This window comes from Rhodnius prolixus, unplaced genomic scaffold, assembly GCF_049639745.1.
Source record: "Rhodnius prolixus isolate KJV_2025 unplaced genomic scaffold, Rpr scaffold_1, whole genome shotgun sequence".
NCBI classification, from domain to species: Eukaryota; Metazoa; Arthropoda; class Insecta; order Hemiptera; family Reduviidae; genus Rhodnius; species Rhodnius prolixus.
Window position 1 is genome coordinate 55,964,691 of NW_027411581.1, and position 7,067 is coordinate 55,971,757.

Genomic DNA, 7,067 nt, shown 5'->3' on the forward strand with positions numbered 1-7,067 from the left:
ATTTAAAATAAAGTTAGTCACTCAGCTCAGATAACCTTAATTTACCAGCCACCGGCCACCATCTTTAACTCGTTACTAGTGCCCTGTTCGTTAACGTGATTTTTTAAGTAAATATTAGTGCACGTTAAAGTACAGTTCTATTTTATAAATTGTGTTTAAGTTATACTTAGTGCGTGATATACAGTTTTAGGGCGAATAGTGTTGTGAATTAGTGTAACAAGATAAGTGCTATTGGTGCTTAGGTAATGTTTTAGAATTGTAAAATGGAAGTTGTAAGAACGTAAGCCTAGTTCACGCTTCGATAATTTAAAACGATTGCAATACTTCTTGTTAGTAGGGATTAGAGCTAGACGGCTCTTTAATGTTGGGTAGGGAAACCCTAATCCTATCATCTTGCCAAATTTTATCAAAATCAGGATGAGATTTACACAGTTATTAGTAATGAATGTTTAAGAGAGGGGGCTTATATAAATGGGTCTAACTCCTCTTTTATGCAAGTATTGCTTTGTGTCCCCCAAAAGGCACATCTGCATGAAATTTCAAATCGAATGAAACGTTATTCATGAAAATCAGTTCACGCGTTTAGGCGCTACATTTACCAAAATGGCAACAAGAAGAACAACAATTTTTTTAAATGCCGTTAAAATACCCATTTTTGACATCGTTTGTCAATAAGTAATTAATCTGCATAGTTGCAAAACAAAATTACCTTTGTAAACGAGGAATCGGGCAATAATTTTTAAAGAAAATTTGGGAATTTTATCTTTTATAGAAAAAAAGGGGGAAAAATTGTCAAAGTTGGGTGTTTTTCAACGTTACGCTTTTTCGTGCCTTCTTGTTTGGCAATCAACCCTTATATCGTACAACACTCCTACCGGACAGTTTTAACTTGAACCCAACCTTTTTTTTTTAGTTGTAACAAATCATAAATATTACCTTTTCCACAACACACAAAAACCATTGAAATCCGTACAATACAAAATTAGCATTCATTGAAACCGGAAAATGATAACTGCGTTTTGAAGGGAGACCAGAGCCGTACAAATTTAGGGTGCATACTTCCTAAAAGACATACGCCAAATTTTATAAACCGCTGTTCCGTAAATTTTTAAAGTTAAAAAAAAATGAAAAACTTTCTTTTCACTTTATTAGCCATATTTACAACTACAACAAATGTTGCATCAAGTAAATTTGATCATACTGGTTAAATTCACATGAAAGTCATGATAAGAGTAATCACCCACTGGTGAAACTCTTTCTCGATGGATATTCACATCAATAGGTCCCTAGGCCACTTCCGCTTCAAGCGACGAGAAGGATTGTCTGGAAGGTGTGGAGAGGAGAGTTGTTGGACAAGAGGATTAAGATGGAGAGCTAGGAGGCTGTAAAATTTGCGGTAGCGAGGCTTTATTAGATCAGAGACAAAGGGGATGTGAAGGTCGGTGTGTATTATAAGGTTATAAATGTAGTAAGGAGCATTCAGGATTTTCCGTAGGATTTTAGATTGTAGTGTCTGCAGGCGTTTGGAGTTAGAGGGTTTGGTTGAGCCCCACACTTCTGCTTCATATGTCCATATCGGTCTTAACAGTGTCTTGTAAATAGTCAGTTTATGATTCAAGTCGAGTTTGGATCTGCGGTCAAGTAGTCTAGTAAGTAGCTTGTAGCGTCTGTTCAAGTCTTGTCGTTTCGGTCGAATATGTGGGTTCTACGTGAGTCTCTTGTCAATGTACAGTCCTAAGTATCGTACTACGTCAGCTGGAGGAATCGTTACACCGTTCAGTCGAACCGGTGGACTCGCAGATTTTCGTAAAGTAAACGTAATGTGCACTGATTTTTGCTCATTAATTTCTATTTTCCATTTTCGGAACCAGGTTTCGAGAAAATTTAAATGGATTTGAATGCTCTGACTGGCTTGGACTGGATCAAAGTGGGATGAAAGAATTGCAGTATCGTCAGCGAATGTTGAAACTATTGTATTTTGGGATAGAGGTAAGTCAGCAGTGTACGAGTATATTAGAAAAAGGAAAGGGCCCAAAATGCTTCCTTGAGGGACTCCAGCTTTTATGGGTATAAAGGACGAGAGGGCCTGCCCTTGGCGAACGCGGCAGTACCGATTGAAAAAAAGTAACTAAAAATAGTTAATCAGGGATTATAGGCTATAAGAAACTAAATTAGACGATTTGTAAGCAATCTGTTAGAATGTCCTAATTTCAACTGACTTTTCTTTCTAATTAACTTAAATACTTAATGTATGTGTAACTAATATGAATCTTGTTGAGCTTGATCAGATAGTTATGCTGCTGCTTCATCCAGCATCCCAACATCAGCTCTACTTATTCTTTTTTTGAACTTCGATCTTCCAAGATAAACAGTACTATTTCAATAATATACTTTCCAATAAAAATTCATTCTCCTCCTATACTAGAGCATAAATATTTATTTTATTATCTGAAATTCATTCTACTCTCTACCACCAGAGGCAAAAAAATAATATAAAATAAATAAATGAATAAATAATAAAAGAATAAAAAAAATATTGATGAGAGAAGAAAGAGAGAGGCAAACAGATGGATGATGGAATAAAGGAAGAGATATTCCCTATACTCTCTGCTCTTCGTTAAAAATACCGAGTCAAATAATTTTAAAACACAATGTTTACATTTGGAAGGTGTGTTTTCTTTTAATTTAGTTGATTTTCCCCATTCTCTCGCAACTTAGTTTTCTCTTCACAAACTCACAGTAGACAGGAGGGGGGGAGAAAGGAGTCTTTGCCAGAGAGTGGATCTCTAACCGACATCGGAGGCTGCACTGGCAACGGATGGCAGGCTCTGTTACGATAAACCTCCTCCACTAGGTTGTCTCTCATAGCTCATTCTCCTAAATTCAGAGTTTCTCTTATCCGTTTCCCAGCTATGTAGAGAAAGAGAGAGAGAGAGAGAAAAAAACACATTTCCACTGGAAAAACATAATCGACAGAGAGAAATACAAAACTCACAATTTAACCCTTTTTCTTTTTCTTTTTTTTTGAAGTGTTTCAGTTTTCTACATTTCAACTAAAAGAGTGGTATCAGTTTCTTCCCTCCAGCTTCGTAGGGAAATTTAGTTAATACGTAAAACCAATCAATTTTTTTTTTAATTTACTGTTTTTGGAGGGGCTAGGGGGGCCGTTTCTTGTTTTCGAGAAAAGAATTAATATTTGAAAATAATACAAAATAAAACCTATTTCACCAATTTTCACTTAGAAATAATTAAATAAAATAAGGGTTAATTGAAAATAAACAAATGTAATTTCAAAGTTACTCAAGCTATTATGTAAATATTATTTACATTCAATTTGAATAGCGAACTTCTTACAGAAAAACGAATTTCATTTTTGAAAAATAACATATTCAGTTAAGTGTACGGCCTCACCAACTGTATATACTATTAATGGGAATTAAACATATATGATAAGCTCCAAACTCAAATCAGAAACTGTTTCTGTAACTCAACCAACCCGCATAGCCACGCCCTGAAGAGGGCAATATATTTGTCGAAACGTTGGCAAAGAGACAAGATTTTTATTTGACCGATTCCTCGACAATCTTGAATTTTTAATTCAATAACTTATGGTCACGAATATATTAATATTTAAATTCAATAATTACTATGTAGAAAAGTTTTGGAATCTGTCTACTTGTCGACAGAGAAGTTCTTACAAGTTTTTTGCAAAAAATATCCAAATTAAGGATCTACTGAGAAGGCAAAAAAGGTGGGTAAAAAATGGAAAAAAATCACCAGAAGTTGAAAGTAAGTCCTTCGCGATTAGGTCTCACCATGAATTTTCGTGGTTTTTTTTTTTTTTTGAAATTGTGCAAACCATTTTCTTCAAAACTTTTTGAGTAATTGTTCTCATGTTGTTCAATAACTTTTTTTTAAAACCATTTTTCCAGCAGAATTCTATTAAGGAGACTTCCGGGATATTAGGGTTCGTAAAGGCTTCCCACTATAGTACCACTACAATATAATGTCTGGTCCAGTGCCTTCTATATTATAAAGGTAAGATAAATGCAGAGGTAAAGATTCTAAGTTTTAAGGAATTTCCTTGATTGATAGCACTACTGTTTCGACTATGGTTGCTTAGTGCATGGCGGTCTTTCTGGTGATATTGAAGCTAAGCTCAAGCGCCTCATGAACTGCTTCATAAGATTTATTTTCAGCATTTCCAGAGACTCTCGCATTTCGCACTGCTACGATGAGTTGAAGTGGCTTTTTCCTGTCTATCGCCGCCAATATTCTTTGGCTTCTTTCCTTTTTCAAGTCATCCAAGTCTCAAAGGCCATCCTATATTTTTCAACCCCTTAAGTTTAAATCCTCCATCCATTCCTGTGATATTAGATCTCGCTCATCTGATCTCTATATTCCCTCACACCGTACCTCATCCTTTGACAAATCCTTCCTTATACGTGCTACCTCTCTCTGGATCTCCTTGCCATCATCTGTCCGCCATGCTCCTACCCTTTCTATCTTTAAATCCCGTCTATCCAGTTATCTCCTTTCTATCCAGCTTCCTCCGGAATTTTAGTGGTTTTAATTTATTTCCTTAAATTCTTCTTACGTATATTTTCTGTGTAATCACAGGCCAAACTATTAAGGCCTCTAATTGTACCTGTTTTTATTCTTAGGGGACAATTGTCCCAGAATAATAAATTTCTTTTCTATTCTGTTCTACTATTGAAAAATCGGTTTTAGCACTTTTCCTTTTTTTGAAAATGATTTCTGCGGTTTCCCTTTAATACAATGAAATCATTAACTTATTTTTGAATAATTTTTGAAGAGAAACCCTTATTGGGGCACCTGTATAGTGTACTAGGGTTAGATTCGTTTCGGCGTAAAGTGCAACTTTCCAATCTGTTATTTATTAAATAGTTTTTTAAAATTTGGATACTAAAATTGGGGAACTTATGTAAGAGTTAACAAGAGATTTGGTTTCCACATCGATTTTATAAACTAATAATAATAATAATGGAGGGGATTAGTTGCTGACCCTTAGATTTTCTCTTTCTAAAAGCTCTTCGGTGATGGACAGTTTTGTCTGTAACGCGAGAACACTGTCCGGAGGCTGGCAGTGCACTGAAAAAAGCCTCAGATATTGACACGCCTTAAATCATTTTAAAAAAATTAATAAATATTAATAAAAAATAACGTTAAATAAAAACAAATGAATACGAAATTACGTGCGTATAAGAGCAAAATTTTCCCATGTTCCCAAGTATAGTGATGACGCGTTGAAAGGAAGCCATTCCACTCCTGAGAGTTAGAGCAAACTCTAATCTTGGCGGCTCTCCTAGTTTGTTAGCTACGAAGGCGATGAGTCACTGCAAGGAGTTCATGGTCATCACAAGGGATTCTGAATAATACATTCTGGACGCTTGTATGTGTGCGAACATAACACGAAGTGGAGTTGTAAAATGCGTTTGTATGCTTTACTAATCATTTCTATTAAATTCATTATTACACCTTTAAATGTGGAATTAAATTTCAAAATTTGTTTACTTTCTTTAATCGCTGCTAAAAGACTACTACTAATTGGGATGAGTCAAATTTCCCAAGGAGAAATCCACTAGAAATAAAATGGAAATGACTTTAGATTGCCTCAGTAAGGGGGAAAAAAATTGTCTATAGCAAAAGGTATTCGATCAGTACGCAAGAATACCTCCAAAAATAAAAGAAAAGGAATTATCTCGGTAGTTTGCCATCTAGATTCCCACGCAGAGATCCTGGATTTCCAGTTGCTGGTGGCCTTTAGATTTTCCGTCCCTAGCAGCTACTTACAACTCCCTGTCCGAATTGTCTATAGCGTGAAAACACTGTTCGGAAGCCGGCAGTACACTGAAATCAGTTCCGGAAACCAATGACTTCAGATATTGACAAGCCTAATACAATAAAATAATTATAAAATAGGAAAAAAAAACGTGTAGGAAACTTGATATGCTATACTATTACAACGGAAGTGCGTCAATATTTCTCACATTTTACTCCTCGTAAGGAGAAAACTATTGCATTCCGGTAGATTTTCTTTTCAGTTTTCAATCGAATACACGAAAAAGTTTTGTTTTTTTAAATTTGTCAGAGTACTTAAAAACGTCAATAAAAGAAAGTAATCTTATTAAGTTCGAAAATTAAATTACACTTCTGTGCACCAGGCGAACGACAGAAAGAATTTGGATCATTTGAAAGTACCAGATTGCCGAAAGGATTTTTTTCAGTTTTTTTAATTTATCAAGAAATAAAATTTGATAAAGTTCTTTGTTAGGCTAGATAGGTAGATTAGACTAAGGCGGCCTCAAGGCCTACGCAACTGCGACCCCTTTGGATCTATTGTGGCTCCCCTCACTCTTAGCTCGCCTTCCAGACCCCGTCCGTTTAATCAGGCACTCAATTCTGGAGAGCGACTCTTGGGTAAAGCTCACAGGTCTTGGTCCCCGAGAAGTAACATCCTTAGCCACACGAGCCCCTTACACTGACACAACATGTGCAGGGCCGTTTCCTCCTCCTCCTGGCAGAACTTACAGAAGCTATCATCCGCCAGGGCCATGCGATTCTTGGGCTTTCTGAGCCTGCAGTGGCCAGTTAATAAGCCTAAAATCATCCTTATAGCCCCTACGGCCTTGACGGATTAATTCTGCAGTCAGCCTCGGCGAATAACCTTTAATGAACTCCTTCCACTGACTCGGCCCAGTGGTGGCAGGCCACCACTCCTGAGACCTAAGTTCTTTGTTAAAACTAATAAATAAATAGACAATTGATACTGGTTAAAGATTTCAGCCTACGCTAAGAATGTAAATGATCTAACAAAAAGAAGAATTGGATACAATATCCAAATGCTTTTCAGAATAAGAAGAAGAAGATATCTATGAAATGACACCACAGAAATTGTTGTGCGCCTCAATAATTGGGCCTCAGCAATGGTTTTGATTACTTCTTAATTCCAATCATCTTACTGCTGGAACAAACCTACAGATAGACAGTTTTTTTGGGGGGAACAGATTCTGGAAGCTGGCGAAGGAATCAGTAAAACAAAATGA